The sequence below is a fragment of the Triticum urartu genome, chromosome 2A, assembly GCF_056163025.1.
Source record: "Triticum urartu cultivar PI428250 chromosome 2A, HENAU_Tu73, whole genome shotgun sequence".
NCBI lineage: Eukaryota > Viridiplantae > Streptophyta > Magnoliopsida > Poales > Poaceae > Triticum > Triticum urartu.
The window spans coordinates 319,922,738-319,949,701 of record NC_141874.1 but is presented as its reverse complement, the minus strand read 5'-3'; the positions used below and the strand labels follow the sequence as shown (position 1 = coordinate 319,949,701).

The 26,964-nt window shown below is 43.4% G+C and overlaps 1 pseudogene; it reads left to right on the top strand.

The window, feature by feature from the left end:
• Positions 1-24,724: 24,724 nt before the first annotated feature.
• LOC147984967 (uncharacterized) lies at positions 24,725-25,618 on the top strand (annotated as a pseudogene).
• Positions 25,619-26,964: the final 1,346 nt, after the last annotated feature.

Here is a 26,964-nt window from a genome sequence, read left to right as displayed (position 1 = left end):
ATGATGCGGAGCATCCTATGGACATCATAGTGTCAAGAGTCCGTTTGGCAAGTGACACGTGCGGCATCTACTTCACATACATAAAGGTGAATCATCTCCTTTACACGTGCTCACTTGACCCCTTCGAGGATGGTATACTACTTGACACTTCTCCCGTGTGCATGCATAGGTATTGTCGGAGCTTCACAGATGTTTAGGAGGAGTGCAAGCGCCAAGGAACAACTACACCATCCGCGAGGGAAGGATGGAAGCGACGACGGAAGAAGATGGAGAACAGCTCCCAAGACCCGGACATCCGGCCTCGCCAGCCCGGACATCCGGCCATTCCTGAGCCCCCGGACATCCGGCCCCTCCGAACCCGAGATCAACAAGTGCCACCACTCCAGCCCGGACATCCGGCCCGACTAGCCCAGACATCCGGCCTCCCCTGTCTGCGCACAGTGAAGGGCCGAGGCCCGTGTACCCCTTCTCCCCCCTAGACTATATATACTCCACCTCGTCCAACTTTCTAGGGTTAGCATTGGTTTAGCTCATATTTAGAGATAGAGCATTGCTCATCCACATCGGATCTACTCCACGAGGGAGACCGCGGCCTCTACGGAGAATATCCCTTTGGATTCAAGACCTCCTTGCGGAGAAGATCATCAAGACCCCCTCTTGGGCGGCCCCCTCAAGACCTCCTCACGGAGAAGACCGTTACCTCTTGTATCATCCGTTGTTGACTTTGGATCTTGTATCTTCCTTCGTGTTCATGGATCTAGCGCATGTGTGATCATTCTTGTTGGTTTGAGTGTTCTCTTGTGTTCCCTTCATGATTTTCCCCTCGTTTCCCTCCTCGTGTTCTCCGTGTTCATCGCCGGATCCGTTCCTTTCGTGAAAGATCGGGCCACTAGGGTTCTACCCTACATCATCCTTCGTCTCCTCTGGATTGGTATGGTATGGTGCATGGTTGGGTAATGATGCACCGGGAATTAAGTCAATTTGATGCTCAATCCCTCGAATAGGTGGTAATCCCGGTGGCACGTCTTGTGGAAAGACGTCAGCGAACTCCTGCAAAATGTTAGTGACAGCAGGGGGCAAAGAGGAAGGCACGTCCTGGAATGAAAATAATGCCTCTTTGCACACAAAAGCATAGCAAACGGATTTGCTAAAATCTAAATCATCAATATCAGATTTGGTGGCAATTAAACATGCACTTTTCAATTTAATTTCATAAGCAACACTAGATGGTTTATTATTAGGATGCATTTGTTGCTCAAATTCTTTTGCCAGAATCTGATTTTCATTTTTATTTTTCTCCTGTTTTGCTTTATTAGCTCTATTAATATCATCTTTCAAAATGGAATCAGGAGTCATAGGAAGCAAAGTAATATTTTTATCCTTATGAACAAGAGTATACTGATTGTTTCTACCATGGTGTACAGAATTTTTATCAAATTGCCATGGTCTACCAAGTAATAAGGAACATGCTTGCATAGGTACCACATCACAATCAACATAATCAGCATATGTATAGATACTAAAATGCACACGAACAGTACGTGTTACCTTAACCTTGCCACTGTTGTTGAACCATTGGATGTAGTAAGGATGTGGATGTGGTCTTGTGGTGAGAGATAGCTTCTCCACCATCTCCAGGCTAGCCAAGTTATTGTAGATCCCTCCATCTATGATGATGCAAACAGAATGTTCCTTCACAAATCCCTTTGTATGGAACAAATTATGCCTCTGATTTTGCTCAGCTTGTGTAACCTGCACACTCAAAACACGTTGAGCAACTAAACATTCATACCTGTCAGCATCTTCAACAGCCATGTATTGCGTCTCATGATCAGAATCCTCTCCTCCGTGTTCTTCATGTGTAATAAGAGCCAAAGTCTCCTCATCATAGTCACTAGCGGACTCATACCCACCATCCTCAGTAACAATCATCACACGCTGAGATTGGCATTCTCTCACAAAATGTCCTCTTCCCTTACAACAACGACAAATAATATCACTTATGTGCCCTGTTGATGCCATGGAAGAAGAACAGCTCTGCGCAGGTCCGACAGGTGTGCTCTTGGCAGATAGTGGTGGTTGTGCCTGCTTTCTTGTATCACGGCTGGAGGTGGCACCTGATGGAGGTGCTGGTGGAGTGGAAGTCGAGGATGCACGTGGTGTCCATGATGAAGATCGACCTGTAGAAAAGTTAGTTCGTGCCAATGACTGTCGATCCTGCACTTCAAGTTCAGCTTTACAAGCAAGATGCAATAAACGAGTGATATTAGTATACTCCTTATACTCTAGAATGATCTAAATCTCTCTATTTAATCCACCCATAAAACGTGCAAGCATAGCTTCATTCTCCTCAACAATACCACATCTAATCATGTGATACGTCTCTGTCGTATCTACTTTTCCAAACACTTTTGCCCTTGTTTTGGACTCTAACTTGTATGATTTGAATGGAACTAACCCAGACTGACGCTGTTTTCAGCAGAATTGCCATGGTGTTGTTTTATGTGCAGAAAACAAACATTCTCGAATAACCTGAAACTCCATGGAACATCTTAGAAAAAACAATAAAAAATCCTCGCCAAAGATGAAGACCAGGGGGCCCACACCTTTCTCACGAGGGTGGGGGTGCCCCCCTAGGGCGCGCCCCCTACCTCGTGGGCCCCCTGGATGCCCTCCGACGCCAACTCCAACTCTATATATTTGCTTTTGGAGATAAAAAACAGAGAGAAGAAATCATCGCGTTTTACGATACGGAGCCGCCGCCAAGCCCTAAAACCTCTCGTGAGGGCTGATCTGGAGTCTGTTCGGGGCTCCGGAGAGGGGGATTCGTCGCAATCGTCATCATCAACCATCCTCCATCACGAATTTCATGATGCTCACCGCCGTGCGTGAGTAATTCCATCGTAGGCTTGCTGGATGGTGATGGGTTGGATGAGATTTATCATGTAATCGAGTTAGTTTTGTTAGGGTTTGATCCCTAGTATCCACTATGTTCTGAGATTGATGTTGCCATGACTTTGCTATGCTTAATGCTTGTCACTAGGGCCCGAGTGCCATGATTTCAGATCTGAACCTATTATGTTTCCATGAATATATGTGAGTTCTTGATCCTATCTTGCAAGTCTATATTCACCTACTATGTGTTATGATCCGGCAACCCCGGAGTGATAATAATCGGGACCACTCCCGGTGATGACCATAGTTTGAGGAGTTCATGTATTCACAATGTGCTAATGCTTTGTTCCGGTTCTCTATTAAAAGGAGGCCTTAATATCCCTTAGTTTCCAATAGGACCCCGCTGCCACGGGAGGGTAGGACAAAAGATGTCATGCAAGTTCTTTTCCGTAAGCACGTATGACTATATATGGAATACATGCCTACATTATATTGATGAATTGGAGCTAGTTCTGTGTCACCCTATGTTATGACTGTTACATGATGAACCGCATCCGGCATAATTATCCATCACTGATCCGGTGCCTACGAGTTTTCCTTATACTGGTTCTCGCTTATTTACTTTCCGGTGCTACTGTTACAATCACTAAAAAATACCAAAAACATTACTTTTGATGTCTTTACTTTTGTTGACACTACCACCACTATGATACTTATGATGAAACTGCTTCTATGCCTGATACTACTGTGCCCCTTGGTGAATTTCTTGATGAAGAAATTGCTAGGGCTAGAGAAAAAGAAATTATTGAATCTGAATACGATGATGATAGTGATGATGAAAATATTCCAATTAGTCCTGAGGGCTATCTTTTTGATATGGAATCTTCTGCCGCTATTTTAGCTTGCAGGGATAGGTATGAGCTTAAGAGGTTATTAGTTAAATGGAACAAAGAATCACTTAGAGATAAAATGAAATCCGACCCTGCTTTTGCTACTTCACCTATTTGTGTTCCTGATAAGGATTATGAATTCTCTGTTGATCCTGATATAATTACTTTGGTTGAATCTGATCTGTTTTATGGCTATGAATCTCAAACTGTTGTGGCACATCTTACTAAGTTAAATGATATAGCTGCCCTGTTCACTAATGATGAGAGATCACGTTACTTTTATATACTCAAAATATTTCCGTTCTCATTAAAGGGTGATGCTAAGATATGGTTTAATTCTCTTGATCCTGGTTGTGTGCGTAGTCCCCAGGATATGATTTATTACTTCTCTGCTAAATTTTTCCCTGCTCATAAGAAACAAGCTACTTTGAGGGAAATATACAACTTCGTGCAAATTAAAGAAGAGAGTCTCCCACAAGCTTGGGGGAGGCTTCTCAAGTTACTTAATGCTTTGCCTGATCATCCTCTTAAGAAACCTGAAATACTTGATATCTTTTATAATGGACTAACCGATGCTTCCAGAGATTACCTGGATAGTTGTGCTGGTTCTCTTTTCAGGGAAAGAACACCGGATGATGCTGAAATTCTATTGAATAATATGTTGACAAATGAAAATAATTGGGCACCTCCTGAGCCAGCTCCTGCTCGAATTACTGAGTCTATTCCTAAACCAACTCCGAAGAAGAGAGGTGTTCTATTTCTCAGTCCCGAAGATATGCAAGAGGCAAAGAAATCAATGAAAGAAAAAGGTATTAAAGCTGAAGATGTTAAGAATTTACCACCTATTGAAGAAATACATGGTCTTAATTCACCGCCTGTTGAAGAAACATATGATCTTAATTCTTTATTTATTGAAGAACCTCCTGAACCCGATATCCCGACACATGTAGTAAAGGTAAATTCTCTCTATAGATATGATAAAGCTGAAGTTCCTCCTATTAAAATTGCTAGTCAGTGCTTGGATGAGTTTGATAACTTTATATTTAAGCAAGACGACTTTAATGCTTATTTTGGTAGACAATTAAAAGAAAATGCTTATATGATTAGACGCTTGGGTGATTATATGGCTAATATTAAAGGTGAACTTAAACTTGTTAGCAAACATGCTTCTATGGTTACCACTCAAGTAGAACAAGTACTTAAGTCCCAAAAAGAAGTGCTTGATGAAATGAATAGTAAGAAAAATGATTATGTTGTTTGAGTAGCTACTAGAACTGGTAGAATGACTCAGGAACCTTTGTATCTTGAAGGCCACCCTAAGAGAATCGAGCAAGATTCTCAAAGAAATAATATTGATGTTCCTAGTTCTTCTAAAAAGAAGAAGAAGAAAAATGATAGAACTGTACAAACTTCTAGTGAACCTATTGCTGAACCACCTGATAATCCAAATGGTATTTCTATGTCTGATGCTGAAACACAATCTGGTAATGAACATGAACCTAATGAAAATATTAATGATGATGCTCAACCTAGTAATGACAATGATGTAGAAGTTAAACCTGCTGTTGATCTTGATAACCCACAATCAAAGAATCAACGCTATGATAAAAGAGACTTTGTTGCTAGGAAACATGGTAAAGAAAGGGAACCTTGGGTTCATAAACCCATGCCTTTTCCTCTGAAACCATCCAAGAAAAAGGATGACAAGGATTTTGAGCGCTTTGCTGAAATGATTAGGCCTATCTTTTTGCGTATGAGATTAACTGATGTGCTCAAAACAAATCCTTATGCTAAATATATGAAAGATATCATAACTAATAAAAGAAAGATACCGGAAGCTGAAATTTCCACCATGCTTGCTAATTATACTTTTAAGGGTGGAATACCAAAGAAACTTGGAGACCCTGGAGTACCTACTATACCTTTCTCCATTAAAAGAAATTATATTAAAACCACATTATGTGATCTTGGAGCCGGTGTTAGTGTTATGCCTCTCTCTTTGTATCATAGACTTGACTTGAATAAGTTGACACCTACTGAAATATCGTTGCAAATGGCTGATAAATCAACTGCTATACCTGTCGGTATTTGTGAGGATGTGCCTGTTGTGGTTGCAAACGTTACTATTTTAACGAACTTTGTTATTCTTGATATTCCCGAGGATGATACTATGTCTATTATTCTTGGAAGACCTTTTCTTAATACTGCAAGGGCTGTTATTGGTTGCAACAAAGGCAATGTCACTTTTCATGTTAATGGTAATGAGCATACGGTACACTTTCCGAGGAAACAACCTCAAGTTCATAGTATCAACTCTATTGGAAAAATTCCATCGATTATATTTGGAGGTTTTGAATTTCCTCTTCCTACTGTTAAGAAGAAATATGATATTCTTATTATTGGGGATGTGCATATCCCCGTTGAGGCAACTTAGTGTTATTCGAAGTTTCTCCGGTTTCATGATTATCAGAATGAGTTTGTTAACAAGACTTGATCAACCTTGTTAGTGGATTCTTTTTGATGAGCATGAGATGGATGAAACTAGAAGCACAACCCTCTGTACCCCACTTTTACTTTCTGTTATTTATATTAAACAAAGTAAAAATAGTATTTTCTGTCTTTTTCCTAACTTATCCGTGCAATATAAAAATATCCCGAAAATAAAAGTCCTCAGAATGACATGCCAATTTAATATGATTTTTTCGGGAATATTTTAGGATTTACTGTGCAAAAATTACCGCAGGAGGAGCTACCACCTGACCAGGAGGGTGGTGGGTGCGCCCCCCCTCTAGGGCATGCCCCCTGCCTCGTGGGCCCACGGTGGCCCTCCTCCACTTATCCCAGCACCCATCTTCTTCCTCTGTCTCACACAAACCTGAAAAACCAACTCAAGCACGAGTTCCAGCCACTTTTGCTGTGATTTTCGATCTCCTTGCTCAAAGCACCTCTCGCAAAACTTCTTGGGGGGACTGTTCCTTGGTATGTGACTCCTCCTTTGGTCCAATTAGTTTTTGTTCTAGTGCTTTATTCTTTGCAAATTTGTGCTGCATAGGTGACCATGTTCTTGAGCTTGCATGTCAAATTTATATGGTCCCAAGTAGTTCTAATGCTTGATTTAGGCTCTAGGCACTTGTAGGAGTAGTTGCTATCAGTTTTATTGAAGTTGGTTAACTTTTGTTTCAAGTTAGTAAAAATTTCAGAATCTTTCAAAGAAAAACAATATGCTTAGGAAGATGTTCCAAGGTGGTTCCTCTAAGAAGCAAGGACCCAGGATTGCTATGCGCGATGCTGACGAGGATCCACCAAGAGACACTCCAGTACGGCCTTGCGAATGGCCGTCGGAAAATTTTATGGACTGTGCGGGAATTAAAGAAGAATTCAAAGCATATTTGCGCAATGCCGGTCTTGAGGATTTTGAGGCTAACAAATGCCCCCAGTATCATGATCTCACAAGTTCCTTTGTGAGGAGGTTTGAGTATTCATCTTCGCGTAATTCTCCTTCAGTCATGTTTGATCTCTATGACAAATCTTATACCATGCACTTAGAGGATTTCACTTCTGCTTGCAAACTTGCATCATGGGGCAGTATTAGGGATCCCCCTAAATCTGAATTTAGAAACTTTCTTGCTAGTATACTGTGGGGGAATCTAGAGATATAACGCAGGCTACCATAGGGAGCATTCACTTTCCTGCTATACATTATTTTGCTCTCTTCATCGGTAAATGCATAAATGCTAAGGATGAAGCATGTCATATATGTGTCCCTGATCTTGGCATTCTTTGGAGTGCTGTGTTAGGAGACCAATCTTATCATATGGGAGCCATTGTAGCTCGTAGGTTGCATCCTAATAGACATAATGGAGATTTCGTTGGAGGAATTTATGCAACCCGCTTAGCTCATTTTCTTGAGATAGACATTCGTGAGGGTGATACGGAGTTGCCTCCTACATATTTAGATTATGACTCTATGGCTTCGCACCAGTTTGTCGAGAGGCCTGAATCACCTCTCTTATATCGTTTAATTTTTGACAAACGATGTGTTTTCCGTATTACTCTCCTTGCTCCTGCCTTCTTTGATTCACAGACAAAAAGAAGATATGTTATTACCAGAGAGGAGGCAGAAGAGTACGAGAGGAGAGCGGAGGCAGATCGACTCCATGCTGCAGCTCAGCAGGCGATAACCGCTGCACATCAGTATGATCCCAACTATTCCTCATCACAGTACGACCCCAACAACTATTATTATGGATATCCGCCAGGCCAGCCGTGTCCATAGACCAACTTAGGCCAAAAGCCTAATCTTGGGGGAGTACATATTTCTCACCGACATTACATTTATGTTCACACACACTCATTGCTAAATGTCGGTGCTCATACTCTTTCACTGTAATATCCATGCTAGTTTATTTTCTTTTTCCTGCTTTATTCTTGTGTGTTTGTTAAACCTTAAGAAAAACCAAAAAAAATTAGTAGTAGTTTATTTTTCTGCTGTAGTAGTAATAATTAAAAAGAAAACCCCAAAATATTTCCCGTTCTTCTTTTGCTTGTTGGGAGCTTTCCTGTGTAAATAGTTTTATTTCTTTTCTTTTATTTGGGGGTCAGTAGGAGAAGACCAAAATTAAATTGTTGAAGTGGCTCTTATATGTATTATTGTTGATTTAACCAAGAGCCCATATTGCCTTGTCTTCTCCTGTTTATTGAATGCTCGTAGATTCCAGCTTAGTCCAATGCACGTACACTCTTATTATTATTCACATCGTTCGGTCGTGCAAGTGAAAGGAAATTATGATGATATATGATGGGCTGACTGAGATGAGAAAAGCTGGTATGAACTTGTCCTCTTTTGTTTTTGTAAATATGATGAGTCCCTCGTTCTTGATTCAGCTTATTATGAATAAACATGTTTGCAATGACAATTAGAGATCATAGTTGCTTGTGCCATGATTGATTAGCTATGAGTTATAATGATTTACCTTGTGTGCCAATATGCTATTGAGATGGTTATGATGTGGTATGATGGGGTGGTATCCTCCTTTGAATGATTTAAGTGACTTGACTTGGAACATGTTCACGCATGTAGTTGAAACAAAATCAACATAGCCTTCACGATATTTATGTTCATGGTGGATTATATCCTACTCATGCTTGCATCCAATGTTTATTAATTTTAATGCATGTACATGGCTATTCTCGCTCTCTAGTTGGTCGCTTCCCAGTCTTTTGCTAGCCTTCACTTGTACTAAGCGGGAATACTACTTGTGCATCCAATCCCTTAAACCCCAAAGTTATTCCAGATGAGTCCACCATACCTTCCTATATGCGGTATCTACCTGCCGTTCCAAGTAAATTTGTATGTGCCAAACTCTAAACCTTCAAATAATCATTTTCTTTTATATTCTCGAATAGCTCATGTATCAACCAAAGCTGTCCTTATATTCCGTGTTAGGCGGGTTATTCTCAAGAGGAGTGGACTTCGCTCCTCACTCACGAGATAAATGGCTGGTCACCGGGATGCCCAGTCCCATGATTTATGCAAACTAAATTCAAATTAATTGCAAACAAATCTCCCCCTGGTACCTGATGTATGTTGGAGGCACTCGTTGTTTCGAGCAAGCCATGGATTGATGCTTGTTGGTGGAGGGGGAGTATAAACTTTACCATTCTGTTTGGGAACCGCCTATAATGTGTTTAGCATGGAAGATATCGCCATCTCTTAGTTGTTACATTGACAATGAAAGTATATCGCTCAAAATACAATTTATCTCTATTTCAAAACTGAGCTCTGGCACCTCTACAAATCCCTGCTTTTCTCTGCGAAGGTCCTATCCATTTACTTTTATGTTGAGTCATCACCCTCTTATTAAAAAGCACTAGCTGGAGAGCACATCTGTCATTTGCATTCATCACTATTAATTTATATTGGGTATGACTATGATTGGATCTTTTTTACCATGAATTACAATGTCTAGTCAGTCCTTGATCTTTAAAGGTGCTCTGCATTTATGTTTTGCGGTCTCAGAAAGGGCTAGCGAGATACCATCTTGTTATATCATATTATGATTGTTTTGAGAAAGTGTTGTCATCCGAGATTTATTATTATGGCTTGCTAGTTGATTATGCTATTGATATGACTAATTATGAGACCTGAGAATTATTGCAAATATGGTTAGTTATGATCTATGCTGAAAACTTGAATGCTGGCTTGACATAGTTACACCAACAAGAGCAAACCGAGTTTGTAAAAGTGTTTCTTTCTTTCTTTCAGTTTGTCAACTAAATTGCTTGAGGACAAGCAAGGGTTTAAGCTTGGGGGAGTTGATACGTCTCCGTCGTATCTACTTTTCCAAACACTTTTGCCCTTGTTTTGGACTCTAACTTGTATGATTTGAATGGAACTAACCTGGACTGACGTTGTTTTCAGCAAAATTGCCATGGTGTTGTTTTATGTGCAGAAAACAAATATTATCGGAATGACCTGAAACTCCACGGAACATCTTAGAAAAAATAATAAAAATCCTTGCTGAAGATGAAGACCAGGGGGCCACACCCTTCTCACGAGGGTGGGGGGCGCCCCCCCTAGGGCGCGCCCCCCTACCTCGTGGGCCCCCTGGATGCCCTCCGACGCCAACTCCAACTCTATATATTTGCTTTCGGAGAGAAAAAATCAGAGAGAATAAATCATCGCGTTTTACGATACGGAGCCGCCGCCAAGCCCTAAAACCTCTCGGGAGGGATGATCTGGAGTCCGTTCGGGGCTCCGGAGAGGGGGATTCATCGCCGTCGTCATCATCAACCATCCTCCATCACCAATTTCATGATGCTCACCGCCGTGCGTGAGTAATTCCATCGTAGGCTTGCTGGACGGTGATGGGTTGGATGAGATTTATCATGTAATCGAGTTAGTTTTGTTAGGGTTTGATCCCTAGTATCCACTATGTTCTGAGATTGATGTTGCTATGACTTTGCTATACTTAATGCTTGTCACTAGGGCCCAAGTGCCATGATTTCAGATCTGAACCTATTATGTTTCCATGAATATATGTGAGTTCTTGATCCTATCTTGCAAGTCTGTATTCACCTACTATGTGTTATGATCCGGCAACCCCGGAGTGATAATAATCGGGACCACTCCCGGTGATGACCATAGTTTGAGGAGTTCATGTATTCAGTATGTGCTAATGCTTTGTTCCATTTCTCTATTAAAAGGAGGCCTTAATATCCCTTAGTTTACAATAGGACCCCGCTGCCATGGGAGGGTAGGACAAAAGATGTCATGCAAGTTCTTTTCCATAAGCATGTATGACTATATACGGAATACATGCCTACATTATATTGATGAATTGGAGCTAGTTCTATGTCACCCTATGTTATGACTGTTACATGATGAACCGCATCCGGCATAATTATCCATCACTGATCCGGTGCCTATGAGTTTTCCATATACTGGTTCTCGCTTATTTACATTCCCGCTGCTACTCTTACAATCACTACAAAATACCAAAAACATTACTTTTGCTGTCTTTACTTTTGTTGCCGCTACCACCACTATCATATTACTGTGCTACTAAACACTTTGCTGCTGATACTAAGTTTCCAGGTGTGGTTGAATTGACAACTCAGCTGCTAATACTTGAGAATATTCTTTGGCTCCCCTTGTGTCGAATCTATAAATTTGGGTTGAATACTTTACCCTCGAAAGCTGTTACGATCCCCTATACTTGTGGTTTATCATCATGCCAGTTTGTAATTCCTGATAATATTCTGAGGAGAGACGTGTTCCTGCTGCTGTTTGTGCTTTCACTAGCTTTGCATGTGTTTGGTGGTCTGAACATTGTAGATTATATCTTATTCCAGCTACTTGGGCTGCTTTGAAAACTTCTATGCGTACTTGTTGGGTTCCACCATATTATGAACATGAATTACTTCAAAAATTGCAGCATTTAAGACAAGGAAAATATTCTGTAGAAGAATATTATCAGGAATTTCAAACTGGCATGATTAGATGTGGTATTGTTGAGGAGAATGAAGCTATGCTTGCACGTTTTATGGGTGGATTAAATAGAGAGATTCAGACCATTCTAGAGTATAAGAAGTATACAAATATCACTCGTTTATTCCATCTTGCTTATAAAGCTGAACATGAAGTGCAGGATCGACAGGCATTGGCGCGAACTAACTTTTCTGCAGGTCGATCTTCATCATGGACACCACGTGCATCCAGTATTTCCACTGCACCAGCACCTCCATCAGGTGCCACCTCCAGCCGTGATACAAGAAAGCAAGCACAACCACCACTATCTGCCAAGAGCACACCTGCTGGGCCTGCACAGAGTTCTTCTTCTTCCATGGCATCAACAGGGCACAAAAGTGATATTATTTGTCGTCGTTATAAGGGAAGAGGACATTTTGCGAGAGAATGCAACTCTCAGCGTGTGATGATTGTTACTGAGGATGGTGGGTATGAGTCCGCTAGTGACTATGATGAGGAGACTTTGGCTCTTATTACACATGAAGAACACGGTGGAGAGGATTCTGATCATGAGACGCAATACATGGCTGCTGAAGATGCTGACAGGTATGAATGTTTAGTTGCTCAACGTGTTTTGAGTGTGCAGGTTACACAAGCTGAGAAAAATCAGAGGCATAATTTGTTCCATACAAAGGGAGTTGTGAAGGAACGTTCTGTTTGCGTCATCATAGATGGAGGGAGCTGCAATAACTTGGCTAGCATGAAGATGGTGGAGAAGTTATCTCTCACCGCAAGACCACATCCACATCGTTACTACATTCAATGGTTCAACAACAGCGGCAAGGTTAAGGTAACACGTACTGTTCGTGTGCATTTTAGTATCTCTACATATGCTGATTATGTTGATTTTGATGTGGTACCGATGCAAACATGTTCCTTATTACTTGGTAGACCATGGAAATTTGATAAAAATTCTGTACACCATGGTAGAAACAATCAGTATACTCTTGTTCATAAGGATAAAAATATTACTTTGCTTCCTATGACTCCTGATTCCATTTTGAAAGATGATATTAATAGAGCTAATAAAGCAAAACAGGAGTGAAAATCAGATTGTGGCAAAAGAATTTGAGCAACAAATGCAGCCTAATAATAAACCATCTAGTGTTGCTTCTGAAATTAAATTGAAAAGTGCATGTTTACTTGCCACCAAATCTGATATTGATGATCTAGATTTTAGAAAATCTGATTGCTATGCTTTTGTGTGCAAGAGGCATTATTTTCATTCGAGGACGTGCCTTCCTCTTTGCCTCCTGCTGTGACTAACATTTTGCAGGAGTTCGCTGACGTCTTTCCACAAGACGTGCCACCGGGATTACCACCTATTCGAGGGATTGAGCATCAAATTGACTTAATTCCTGGTGCATCGCTGCCTAACCGTGCGCCATACCGTACCAATCTAGAGGAGACGAAGAAGACTGTGCGTCAAGTACAGGAGCTTCTCGACAAAGGTTATATACGCGAATATCTTAGTCCTTGTGCAGTTCCTATTATATTAGTGCCCAAAAAGGATGGTACGTCGCGTATGTGTGTTGATTGTAGAGGCATTAATAATATTACTATTCGTTATCGTCATCCTATTCCTAGGCTAGACGACATGCTTGATGAATTGAGTGGCTCTCACTTCTAGGGAAAACCCTAGCAGCAGCGCGGGTTTTAGGTATAGCAGTAGCGCAGGGTACCGCGCTACTGATACAGCGCTACAGCTAACCTATAGCAGCAGCGCGTGTGCACCCGCCCTACTGCTATACAAGCGTAGCAGCAGTGGGTAGCAAGCAAGCGCGCTACTGCTAATAGCTCTAGCGCACTTTATTAGGCCGCGCTACTGCTAGTGGCACGCTGCTGCTAACTTTTCTCCACTCGCTACTGCTAATTTTATTAGTTTTTGTTTTTTTTCTGCATATTTGTTTTGTATTTGAACAGGCTTTATACAAGAATCTTGAGCACATATAAATGTCATCATCATACACATACAAATGGCTGCGTGACCACAAATGTAATCATAGCATATACATACAAATAGTCTCATCATAATCATCTCGAAAATAGTGATACATGCAAGTCTCAAATATTTGCAACTACAACGTCATCCATCTAAACAATGGTATACACGAGAAGAGCTATCACTATGAGTGAGAGCAGAACTATGCAGTACATGACGCGGCTGTTACGAGTCCTGTCTCGCGCTAGCGTGAACCTCAAGTAACTAGCTTCGGCTTCTTGTCTGGTTTTGAAGCCTTTATGGCTGGCGCCCGAGACCCCATTCACTTGCGCTTGACACTCAGGCCACTCGTTGTACACACCCGAAACCTTCCCTTTGTACACAATATAGCACTACCATCTCGCAATCAAGAAACTAGGTACCTGTTAGAGATGCAACTTCATCAAGAGGATGTACAATCATATGCAACAAAATATACTAGAGCAACACGAAAAAGAAAGGGTTAGCAACTAGATGCAAAATACAGTACACAAACTAATTAATAACTAGAGGTCCGCAGGTCATCGTACCCAAACTAACAAAGTAGCATTACGCAAGTTCGGCAGGGACCATGGACATCACAAAGTTTCATCGCTACAGAAAGTATACAAGTTCAACCGACACATATCATCATCATCGGCATCGTAAACCACAAGAAGTTCCATCCTTCCATATCATCGAGGATAGACCCTAGCTTCTTGAATGGCGTGAGGTCCTGACGTTGCATGCCTATGCGAATTCGGACGTCGGCTCACGATTTAGGGCCGTGGTGGAACATCCCCTTCTCATTGATGACTTCTTATTGCAATGTCCCTTTGGATGCTAAAGAAGTCATCTCTAAGTTTATAATCTGCTTCTCCATGAGATTCTACCCACTTGCGGATATGATCATCGTTTTTGGTTGTCATACGAAGCTTTTGGTGATTTGTGTTGAACTCAATCATGAGATCAAGGATGTAGAATCCATATTTCTTGCTTGGTTTTGGGACATGGATGCAGTAGAAGTTAGTTTTATGCGCGAAACCCATCTTCTTGTTCCTTTATTTCTTGATCTGCACATGGCCACCTCTAATGTTGAAGCCTTCGAGAGCATCACCTAGAATATTCATTATGTGGGTGTAGTCCTTCTTCTCGTAGTCTCTGGAAGGGTCGAAATACACGGCATGGGAGACCCGCGGGTAAAGAACGATAAGGACGGCGCGCCCGTTGCTGCGGAGAAAAGACACCTCAAATTATTCTCCATATGAGCGAGAAGGAATGATTGAAATGTACGAAATGGTTGTCCGGAACTGACTTACTTTGGATGATAAGGCATGAGGACAGTGATGAGGACATCAATACCATTGTTACACCCACAACCCCTGCTGCTATACATACTGGACCAATTACTAGAGCTCGCGCACGCCAATTGAATTATCAGGTACTTTCGTTTCTTGGTAACGATTCTAATGCTCATGAGAATATGATGTTGCCTAAATTGGATACATTTGTTTTGCTTACAAATGAAGGGCCTAGCTTGCACAAGAAAGATGAACCTTGGAGCAAGTTCAAGCATGGAGATGATGGCATGCGCAAGGGGATAAAGAACGGAGTTACAAGTGATGATTTCAGGACTTTGAAGCCACCATAAGGAGTGCATGAAGCCTTGGACGAAATATACAAGATGTCACTTCATTAATTTCGTCCAGAGGCTATTCTAGGTGCTGCGTCACCTTATTATTGGGCCAGGCCCATGTATTTTTGAAATTCTTAAGTATAGGCAGTTTTTAGAGTCCGTATGTGTGGGGAAACAAGAGTTAGGGTTGGTTTCGGACCCCTCCTCCAAGGGCCACGAAATTCCCCCTCTCTCCTCCATATATACAGCCCTTAGGGCATCGTTTAGACTTTGGGTTTTGTTTAGACTAAAAGTTCGGCATAGCTGCAACTTCGCGTACTTCGTTTGTGTAACGCCCCAAGACCGGAGCTTCAGATGCCTTCCAGGGTTTCCGGGTTTCATCGTGTGATTTCTTTGGTTCGTTGCATCATGTCATCATGCCATCATCTCATAAATCTTTTGCAACTCAACTAAATAAATTGCATGGATCTTTGGTCCATTTAAATCGAGGGAATTCACATGGTAATTCTCTTTATAACATATCCTCCCAATATTAGGGAGCTAAATAAAAATATTCCATTCGTTTGGATTCACCGCAAACACACTTGCAAAATATCCCAATGCCTTTGTTATCTTAATTCTTGGTCTCCAACATTGCCATATATTATTTCATCATATTCCAGAGCTCCACCAAAAAACCTGAACATTTTTGGCCACACCGAACCTAGTCCCAATTCAAAACCATTTGAATTATATTCAAATGAATTTGAATTTAATTCCTGCAATCTGGCCACTTCTATTTTTCTGTGGTCATGTTTATTTTTTATGAGTCTAGGAAAATGTCCTCCTGCTCAAACTCTTTTCCCTAACCCCCCTTATTTTTCCTCTCTCTCTATTTCTTTTCGATTAAAGAAGAAAGAGAGGAGAGGGAGAGCCCAATCCAGCAAGCCCAGCTGACCCCTCCTCTCTACTGGGCCGGCCCCAAGCCCACCTAACGTTGCTAACCCTAGGCCCGAGCGAAACCCTCTCCTGGTCGATCCCCTCCTCGTTCGGTCATTCCCACCAGCGCCGCCAACCTCTTCTTTTCCTCCTCTCGCTCTCTTCCTCCTGCATGCTCTTCTTGTCCAACCTCTCCTCGTCCAGGAGCTCGTCCATCCTCGCGCCAGAGGCTTCCCTGCCGACCTCGTCGACCGCGCGGCTGCCTGCAAGCTCCAACGAGGCCCCACGCCCGTTCCCCATCTCTCTCCCCTCTCCTCGCTCGCGCACCGGAGAGGAGCCCCCCGCGCCAGTTCCTCCCCGGGAGCTGCGTGTGCTCCTCCATCCAGTCGCCGCCCAGTGCGTGGTCTCCATGGTTGCGCCCGTTGCCATCGGCCGACCCCGTTGCTACCCGTCGCACGCATACACGCAGAAGAGGATCTCCTTGCCTGCGACCCCTCCGGTTGCCGCGCTACCATCAGGCGTGTCCTCCTTGCGCCCGAAGCTCTTGCTTCTCTTTGTCGCGCCCAACCGCTTGTTTGCCGATGTAGCTCCTGCCTTTGGTCGGGCATGATCCTTCTGGACCGCACCATCTTGCCTCCTCGCGCGCCCGTGGTCCTCCAAAGGCCTGCGCTGCCTCGCCCGCCTATCAGGAACGCCATGGCTGCCGCCCCATGGAGTTCCACTGGCCCCGATCCTATTGGGAATCAGACGAGCCCCGTGTCTGCTTCCTGCCACTATCCACCACCATCGCCTCCTTGCTGCTACCCAACCGAGGCCTTGTGATGCTTCGTTTCGTATCAAAAGACCATCAAGACCGGCAAGACTCCGACTCCGAACGCCAAGTACTGCTACAAACCCGAAGAATTCGGATGCATCAAGTCCCTGAGGAGACCTGTTTTTCGTCAAGTACCCCTTCGAGCTATCAATACCGCAAGCGCCATGTTCCACGACGTCCCAAGTACCCTGAGAACGTTTGTACCTCTACCATCGCCGTGGATCCGACAAGTACCCCTACATCAAGTGTACCTCTACCGTCGTCATCGGAATCTCTAAGAACATCAAGCACCCCTTCGAGATGACGAGACCGAAAAGTTCAAATGACCCAAAGTACCTCTCCGAAAACGAGACGTATACCGCTACCGTTGCAAGAATCGAGACCGACAAGTCCGAAGAAGCAAGTACCACTCTGAACCATGTATGCCAACCGTCGCCGAAGACTCGTGTAACGCAAACGTCAAGTTCAACTACCATCGCGTGAACCGCTACTTCCCACGAAGACCCTGTGAACAACTACTTCCCCTTCGACATGTGTACCCCTACCGCCGAACTCGATCTGTTCCGATAATGCACGCTTCGAAGGTGTAACCCCGTGACGACGTCCGTGAACGAATGCTTGCGATGTTTGAGATGCTCGTGTTTGCACCATGTCCAAATTGTCACTCGTTTCCTTGTCACCAACTCGTGGGACACCCGGAATCCGGGAGCGCCCCAGCATCTTTTGCATGCATCCGCACACTTCTCCTTTGCATCGGTATCTCAATCGAGTTACCGGAACCAAAACGCTGCCGTGGCACCCTTTTCGTGATCGTTGCCGTGGCACCCCTTTCGTTTCCGCCATGATGACAAATGCTTCATAATGCTCTTGTCAACTTTTAATAAAAATTGCATAAACTTGTTCATGTCATTCGCATCATGATAACAACAATTAAAAATGCTTAAAATTGTTTTTGCATTAAAATGGTAATGCATATGGGGATTTACCGGATTTGTTGTTTGTTATATCCGGCCCCATTTAAATTGTTTAAATGTTATAGTTTTTTTATGATTCACCTCTTGCCATGTTAACCAACATTTAATATAGTTGAGTACCTAACCGGGAGAGAACTAAATAATTGATGTGGTATTTCGTCAATATGCAACCCGTTGCATATTGAGCTCCACTTAATTTGTATTTTTGGTTGTTGCACTTTGCCATGTCATGCATATTTAAACCGGACATGCATCATACTTGGTTGTGCATCATGCCATGTTTATGTGGTGGTTGTTTACTATGTTGTTTGCTTTCTTTCCGGTGCACTTCGTCTCGGTAATCCGGTAACATCGTGTTGTGAGGATTCGTTCGACAACGTCCGTTTATCTTCTTCGTGGACTCGTTCTTCTTCCTTGCGGGATCTCAGGCAAGATGACCATAGCCTCGAAATCACTTCTATCTTTGCTTGCTTAGTTGCTCGCTCTTTTGCTATGCCTATGCTGCAATACCTACCACTTGCTTATCATCCCTCCCATATTGTTGAACCAAGCCTCTAACCCACCTTGTCCTAGCAAACCGTTGTTTGGCTATGTTACCGCTTTGCTCAGCCCCTCTTATAGCATTGTTAGTTGCAGGTGAAGATTCAAGTTTGTTCCTTGTTGGAACATGGACATGTTGTTCCTTGTTGGAACATGTTTACTTGTTGGGATATCACAATATCTCTTATCTAATTAATGGATCTATATACTTGGTAAAGGGTGGAAGGCTCGGCCTTATGCCTGGTGGCTTGTTCCACTCTTGCGACCCTAGTTTCCGTCATATTGGTGTTATGTTCCCGGATTTTGCGTTCCTTACGCGGTTGGGTTATAATGGGAACCCCTTGACAGTTTGCATTGAATAAAACTCCTCCAACAAGGCCCAACATTGGTTTTACCATTTGCCACCTAGCCTATTTTTCCCTTGGGTTAGGCCAGCCCAAGGGTCATCTTTATTTTAAACCCCCGGGCCAATGCTTGTCTAAGTGTTGGTCCAAACTAGAGCCCCTCGCAGCCCCACCTCGGGGAAACTCGAGGGCTGGTTTTAGTTGTACAGATTGCTTATCACGTGTTGCCCTGAGAACGAGAAATGTGCAGCTCCCATCAGGATGTCGGCGCATCGGGCGGTCTTGCTGGACTTGTTTTACCATTGTCGAGGATGTCTTGTAACCGGGATTCCGAGTCTGATCGGGTCTTCCCGCTAGAAGGAATATCCTTCGTTGACCGTGAGAGCTTGTGATGGGCTATGTTGGGACACCCCTGCAGGGTTATGAACTTTTGAAAGCCGTGCCCGCTGTTATGGGTAGATGGGAATTTGTTAATGTCCGGTTGTAGAAAACCTGAAGTTGACCTTAACTAAAATGCACCAACCGCGTGTGTAACCGTGATGGTCTCTTTCCGGCGGAGTCCGGGAAGTGAACACGGTGTTGGAGTTATGCTTGACGTAGGTTGTTCTAGGATCACTTCTTGGTCATAGTTTTATCGACCATGCCTTGCCTTCTCTTCTCGCTCTCATTTGCGTATGTTTAGCAACCATATATGCTAGTTTCTTGCTGGAGCTCCACCTCATACCTTTTACCCTTCCTATAAGCTTAAATAGTCTTGATCGCGAGGGTGTGAGATTGCTGAGTCCCCGTGACTCACAGATACTTCCAAAACCAGATTGCAGGTGCCGAGGATACCGTGCAGATGACGAAACCAAGCTCAAGGAGGAGCTCGATGAAGATCTTGTCCTTTGTGTTGTTTCAGTCTAGTTGATTAGTAGTGGAGCCCAGTTGGGGTCGATCTGGGATCTGTGTAGCATTTGGGGTATTCTTCTTTTATTTTGGCTCCGTAGTCGGGCCTTGATTGTATTTGGATGATGTAATGCTTTATTCATGTATTGTGTGAAGTGGCGATTGTAAGCCAACTATGTATCTCTTTGCCTTATGTATTACATGGGTTGTGTGAAGATTACCTCACTTGCGACATTGCTTTCAATGCGGTTATGCCTCTAAGTCGTGCTTCGACACGTGGGAGATATAGCCGCATCGAGAGCATTATAAGTTGGTAATCAGAGCCTTCCCCGACCTTAGGAGCCCCCTGCTTGATCGAATCGCTGGCGTTGTTGAGTCTAGAATTGTTTTGAGTCATTTAGGAATTATATATATTGGAGAGTTAGGTCTTCTTTTTACTCCTCGGTCCCTTCGTCGCTCTGGTGAGGCATCCTGATGTAGAGTTTTGACTCTTCTCTTCTCAGATTTCACTAAAAAAATTTAGGATCACGCGGGTATCTTGGAATCATTCCGATGGTTTTGTGAAGAGAACATTGTTCTTGGTGCCTCCTGACATTTAGGGGTTGTGGCAGTGTCCCGGGGAGTTGAGCTCCGAGGTGTTTTCGTCACAATTTTATCGTTGCAGTTCTGGAATAGCTGAGTTTAGTTTCGCCGACATCGAAAATCTCTTTTATGAAGTTGTTGGTGAGATAACCTCGACGCCACCCAGTACTAGGGTGGGAGTTCGGGAGTATTGCCATAACTCGTATGACGGATGCTTTTCGAAGGTTGAGGTAGATGATTTCCGAAGGTTTCTTGGTTATGTGTTGAAGGATGGATACAACTGGATGTAGGATTTGTTAGTTTTGGGTGAGATATTATGCTTCCCCTGTATCCCCAACACCTGATTGCATAACTGGGAAAATTTCGGGAGTTTATAAGTGGGAATTCAAGTAGCTCTTAGGATATCTTTCCGACAGATGTATGATTTGAAATTGGGGTTCCACGTCTAGTGGTCCGCCTATTCACGGTTGGTTTTACAGTTGTCTCGTTGTGTCTTAAAGAGTCCTTGGCTATGCCGACTCGGGGACGCTTCGTATGTCATGTGCACTTCCTTGTACATGATGGTGATGTACGATCGAGCCCGTGTAGGCCCCACCACGAAAACTTCGGACGAAATATCTATCATATGTTTGTTCTGGCTTATTCTGCAAGCCAATCCTTGTTTTGTTTTGAGTTGTGGTATTCGAGTTGCTTCGAAGTCAAATGTTCATTCCATAGTTTTTCCAAGCGGTGTTCTCATACCCCGATGTGAATACTAATCCTTCTTGATAATCGAGATTGTCATGTCAATCCTTTTCAACCGGCGAGTTTTCTCTTCAAGTGGATCCTATCATTTCAACATTCGCAAGATCAACTCAAGTCTTCTCAATGGTGTTTGTTTCATCTGTCTCCAAGTTGCCTTTGTTTTTCCCGCCCACCCACCCTTTTCCTTCAAGGACTCAAATTTCTGAATCAAGTATCCATTTTATTCATGTGAAGTCTCTCCATTCTTTTCCGTCAATATTCTTATCCGGTGATTCTCATGAAGATCCTAACGGAACCTCAAGTTCATCATTATTCATTCTCTTTCTTCTCTGGTGGGACCAATTCAAGCTTTGTGGATCATATCCTTTTCCTTGTTTCAAATACCCTCTCATGCCGGTGCACCTCATAATCATTCCACGCTCGCTATTCTATTGTTCCAGAGTGCTCAAGATATCTCGAAGATTCGTGTTTCCACTCTGCATTCGGTCAAGCTCTTTCGAGATTGGTATCTCATTCAAGCCATTTTAATTCAACCGGTGCATTCTCTCTTTTAAATCATTTCAATGGTGTTTCTCTTGAGTGGGCCCACAGGTCTTTTCCAGGATCTTACCTGACTCTTCTATTTTCCCGGAGCTATCCTAAATTCTTTTTGAAGTTAGATGTAAGAATGGGTTATCATCAGTCAAATGCCTTCTCCAAGATCGTTTTCAAATTCTATTCATTGTTGGCTCTACCTCTTCGCTTTTCATTCTCCCGGAGTATCTCAACAACTCTTGGTGGTGTTCCTCATCGTCATTCTCGGATTTTGAAGACCAAAGAAGAGTTTCTCTTTAATCTTGCTCAATTCTCCTCAAGATTCATGATTCTAGTTTGAGGCCATCCTCTCATAATTGTTTTTGATTGTGGGAAATATTTTCATCCTTCCGGAGCAATTCAAGAGTGTTCTCAGTTTGCTATCTGGAGTCAATAAATTCAGGTTTATTCATTCTCAGCTTTCAGTTATCATTCTCCAATCTTACCGGTGTTTCGTTCAAGTGATCTCTAATCGGATCGTGATCTCTTTGTTCTCATGTATCTAAATCCTCTCAAGCATCTTCGTTCATTTTATAATTCTTCCCGGTGTTTCTTTATCTTCTCTTCATTCATTTTCAATTCTTACGGTGGTTCGTTCAAGAGTTCCTCTTCCTTTGTTTATCATATCAATTCATTCGTCTTTTTCCAATCCTACCGGTGGTTCGTTGAAGACCTTCTCAAGTTTGCGCTACAAGAATAAGTAGTATGCCAAATCCATTGCTTGTCATCAATTTTAATTGATGAGGGATACGCATAATGTAATTCTTACTCCTGTTTCTTCCAAGTGATTAATTCTTTATTCTGGAGGCTCATCAAATTCTCGGTTTCATTTGTTTCATCTTTTCTTTCTCGGAGTTCCAAGGTCTAATTGTCACGGAGATCCATCTAAATCATTACAAGGTTTCACCTTGTGTTTTCAACTTCTCTTTCTTTTCGTTATCCTTTTGTTTACCGGAGTTCTTCATGGAGGCTCTACATGTTGGTTCATCAAGGATTTAATTCCTTCTCGAACTGTTCATTGAGATTCTTTTCAGAGAAGCTCAAGCATTCTTCATCTTGCAATCCAGAGTGCAATTTCTTTCCACCGTATCTTTGGAGGTGGTATTATGTCATTCTTGATAATTTGAGTTCATGTTCCATGATTCACATGTTGTTAAGAATGAGATATTTTAAATCCATCTACCTCATCGCTGGAGTATCTTGGGTTATATTTCACCTAAAGCCTTCCCTAAGGATTGTTGCTATCTATGGTGCTTATAAATGACCCAAGTTCTTCGTTTATCCTCCCGGTGAGATAAGTTTTCTCGTCTACTTGTTCTTATCAATCCAATCTATTGCTTCTAGTAGTGGCAGAATTTCACCTCATAATTTCGAGATGTTTTCCATAAGTCCACTACAACATTGTTCTTTTCGTTGTTGGTTTTCCAACAACTCCGTGCGACCCTTCTCTTTAAGATGCTTTTCAAGCTCAACGGAGGTAGAACATGTTGTTTTTCTTCTCCGTTCTTTTGTTCCGACGATCTACCTTTTATTCCTTGATCCGGAGGCATTGTGATGTTGCTCAATTCAACCCATCTTCTTGTTTTGTTAGGATCGTGTTCTTTTCATGCTTATCTATTTAACCGGAGTATTGTGTTATCTACTCAAGTTCCTTCATCTTATCAAGTCTTGCATCCCTTTTCAACCGGAGTGTTTTCAACTTCCTTCATCTCCGTTGTATTCTTTCTTTCAATTTGTTCAACTTTTCAAGGTTCTTTGATCTCACTCGTTTGTCAAAGAAGCATCTTAGTTTTACCTCTCCTCTTTCTCTTCCGTTCTCCCTCCGGTGCCATTCTAGATCTCGGGACGAGATCCTCTCGTAGTGATGGAGTGTTGTAACGCCCCAAGACCGGAGCTTCAGATGCCTTCCAGGGTTTTCGGGTTTCGTCGTGTGATTTGTTTGGTTCGTTGCATCATGTGCATTGCATCATGTCATCATGCCATCATCTCATAAATCTTTTGCAACTCAACTAAATAAATTGCATGGATCTTCGGTCCATTTAAATCGAGGGAATTCACATGGTAATTCTCTTTATAACATATCCTCCCAATATTAGGGAGCTAAATAAAAATATTCCATTCGTTTGGATTCACCGCAAACACACTTGCAAAATATCCCAATGCCTTTGGTATCTTAATTCTTGGTCTCCAACATTGCAATATATTATTTCATCATATTCCGGAGCTCCATCAAAAAACCCAAACATTTTTTGCCACACCGAACCTAGTCCCAATTCAAAACCATTTGAATTATATTCAAATGAATTTGAATTTAATTCCTGCAATCTGGCCACTTCTATTTTTCTGTGGTCATGTTTATTTTTTATGAGTCTAGGAAAATTGTCCTCCTGCTCAAACTCTTTTCCCTAACCCCCCTTCTTTTTCCTCTCTATCTATTACTTTTCGATTAAAGAAGAAAGAGAGGAGAGGGAGAGCCCAATCCAACAAGCCCAGTTGACCCCTCCTCTCTACTGGGCCGGCCCCAAGCCCACCTAACGCTGCTAACCCTAGGCCCGAGCGAAACCCTCTCCTGGCCGATCCCCTCCTCGTTCGGTCGTTCCCACCAGCGCCGCCAACCTCTTCTTTTCCTCCTCTCGCTCTCTTCCTCCTACGTGCTCTTCTTGTCCAACCATTCCTCGTCCAGGAGCTCGTCCATCCTCGCGCCAGAGGCTTCCCTGCCGACCTCGTCGACCGCGCGGCTGCCTGCAAGCTCCAGCGAGGCCCCGCGCCCGTTCCCCATCTCTCTCCCCTCTCCTTGCTCGCGCACCTGAGAGGAGCCCCCCACGCCAATTCCTCCCGCGAGCTGCATGTCCTCCTCCAGCCAGTCGCCGCCCAGTGCCTGGTCTCCATGGTTGCGCCCGTTGCCGTCGGCCGACCCCGTTGCTACCCGTCGCGCGCATGCACGCAGAAGAGGATCTCCTCGCCTGCGACCCCTCCGGTTGCCACGCTACCATCAGGCGTGTCCTCCTTGCGCCCGAAGCTCTTGCTTCTCTCTGTCACGCCCAACCGCATGTTTGCCGTTGTAGCTCCCGTCTTTGGTCGGGCATGATCCTTCTAGACCACACCATCTTGCCTCCTTGCGCGCCCGTGGTCCTCCAGAGGCCTGCGCTGCCTCGCCCGCCTATCAGGAACGCCATGGCTGCCGCCCCATGGAGTTCCACTAGCCCCGCTCCTGTCGGTAATCAGACGAGCCCCGTGTCTGCTTCCTGCCATTGTCCACCACCATCGCCCCCTTGCTGCTGCCCAACCGAGGCCTTGTGATGCTTCATTTCGTATCAAAAGACCATCAAGACCGGCAAGACCCCGACTCCGAACGCCAAGTACTACTACAAACCCAAAGAATTCGGATGCATCATGTCCCCGAGGAGACCTGTTTTTCGTCAAGTTCGACTACCCGTATTATCAAGTACCACTACGGCCGGAGACCTCAGACACGCCAAGTACCCCTTCGAGCTATCAATACCGCAAGCGCCAAGTTCCATGACGTCCCAAGTACCGTGAGATCGTTTGTACCTCTACCATCGTCGTGGATCCAACAAGTACGCCTACAACTAGTGTACCTCTACCGTCATCTTCAGAATCGCTAAGAACATCAAGCACCCCTTCGAGATGACGAGACCGACAAGTTCAAATGACCCCAAGTACCTCTCCGAAAACGAGACGTATACCGCTACCGTCGCAAGAATCGAGACCGACAAGTCCGAAGAAGCAAGTACCACTCCAAACCATGTACGACAACCGTCGCCGAAGACCCATGTAACGCAAACGTCAAGTTCAACTACTGTCGCGTGAACCGCTACTTCCCACGACGACCCCGTGAACAACTACTTCCCCTTCGACACGTGTACCCCTACCGCCGAACTCGATCCGTTTCGATAATGCATGCTTCGAAGGTATAACCCCGAGACGACGTCCATGAACGAGTGCTTGAAATGTTTGAGATGCTCGTGTTTGCACCGTGTCCAAATCGTCACTCGTTTCCTTGTCACCAACTCGTGGGCCACCCGGAATCCGGGAGCGCCCCAGCATCTTTTGCACGCATCCGCACACTTCTCCTTTGCATCGGTATCTCAATCGAGTTACCGGAACCGGAACGCTGCCGTGGCACCGTTTTCGTGATCGTTGCCGTGGCACCCCTTTCATTTCCGCCACGATGACAAATGCTTCATAATGCTCTTGTCAACTTTTAATAAAAATTGCATAAACTTGTTCATGTCATCCGCATCATGATAACAACAATTAAAAATGCTTAAAATTGTTGTTGCATTAAATTGGTAATGCATATGGGGATTTACCGGATTTGTTGTTTGTTATATCCGGCCCCATTTAAATTGTTTAAATGGTATAGTTTTGTTATGCTTCACCTCTTGCCATGTTAACCAACATTTAATATTGTTGAGTACCTAACCGGGAGAGAACTAAATAATTGATGTGGTGTTCCGTCAATATGCAACCCGTTGCATATTGAGCTCCACTTAATTTGTAGTTTTGGTTGTTGCACTTTCCCATGTCATGCATATTTAAACCGGACATGCTTCATACTTGCTAGTGCATCATGCCATGTTTATGTGGTGGTTGTTTGCTATGTTGTTTGCTTTCTTTCCGGTGCACTTCATCTCGGTAATCCGGTAACGTCAAGTTGTGAGGATTCGTTCGACAATGTCCGTTTGTCTTCTTCGTGGACTCATTCTTCTTCCTTGCGGGATCTCAGGCAAGATGACCATACCCTTGAAATCACTTATATCTTTGCTTGCTTAGTTGCTCGCTCTTTTGCTATGCCTATGCTGCGATACCTACCACTTGCTTATCATGCCTCCCATATTGTTGAACCAAGCCTCTAACCCACCTTGTCCTAGCAAACCATTGTTTGGCTATGTTACTGCTTTGCTCAGCCCCTCTTATAGCATTGTTAGTTGCAGGTGAGGATTGAAGTTTGTTCCTTGTTGGAACATGGAGATGTTGTTCCTTGTTGGAACATGTTTACTTGTTGGGATATCACAATATCTCTTATCTAATTAATGGATCTATATACTTGGTAAAGGGTGGAAGGCTCGGCCTTATGCCTGGTGTTTTGTTCCACTCTTGCGACCCTAGTTTCCGTCATATCGGTGTTATGTTCCCGGATTTTGCGTTCCTTA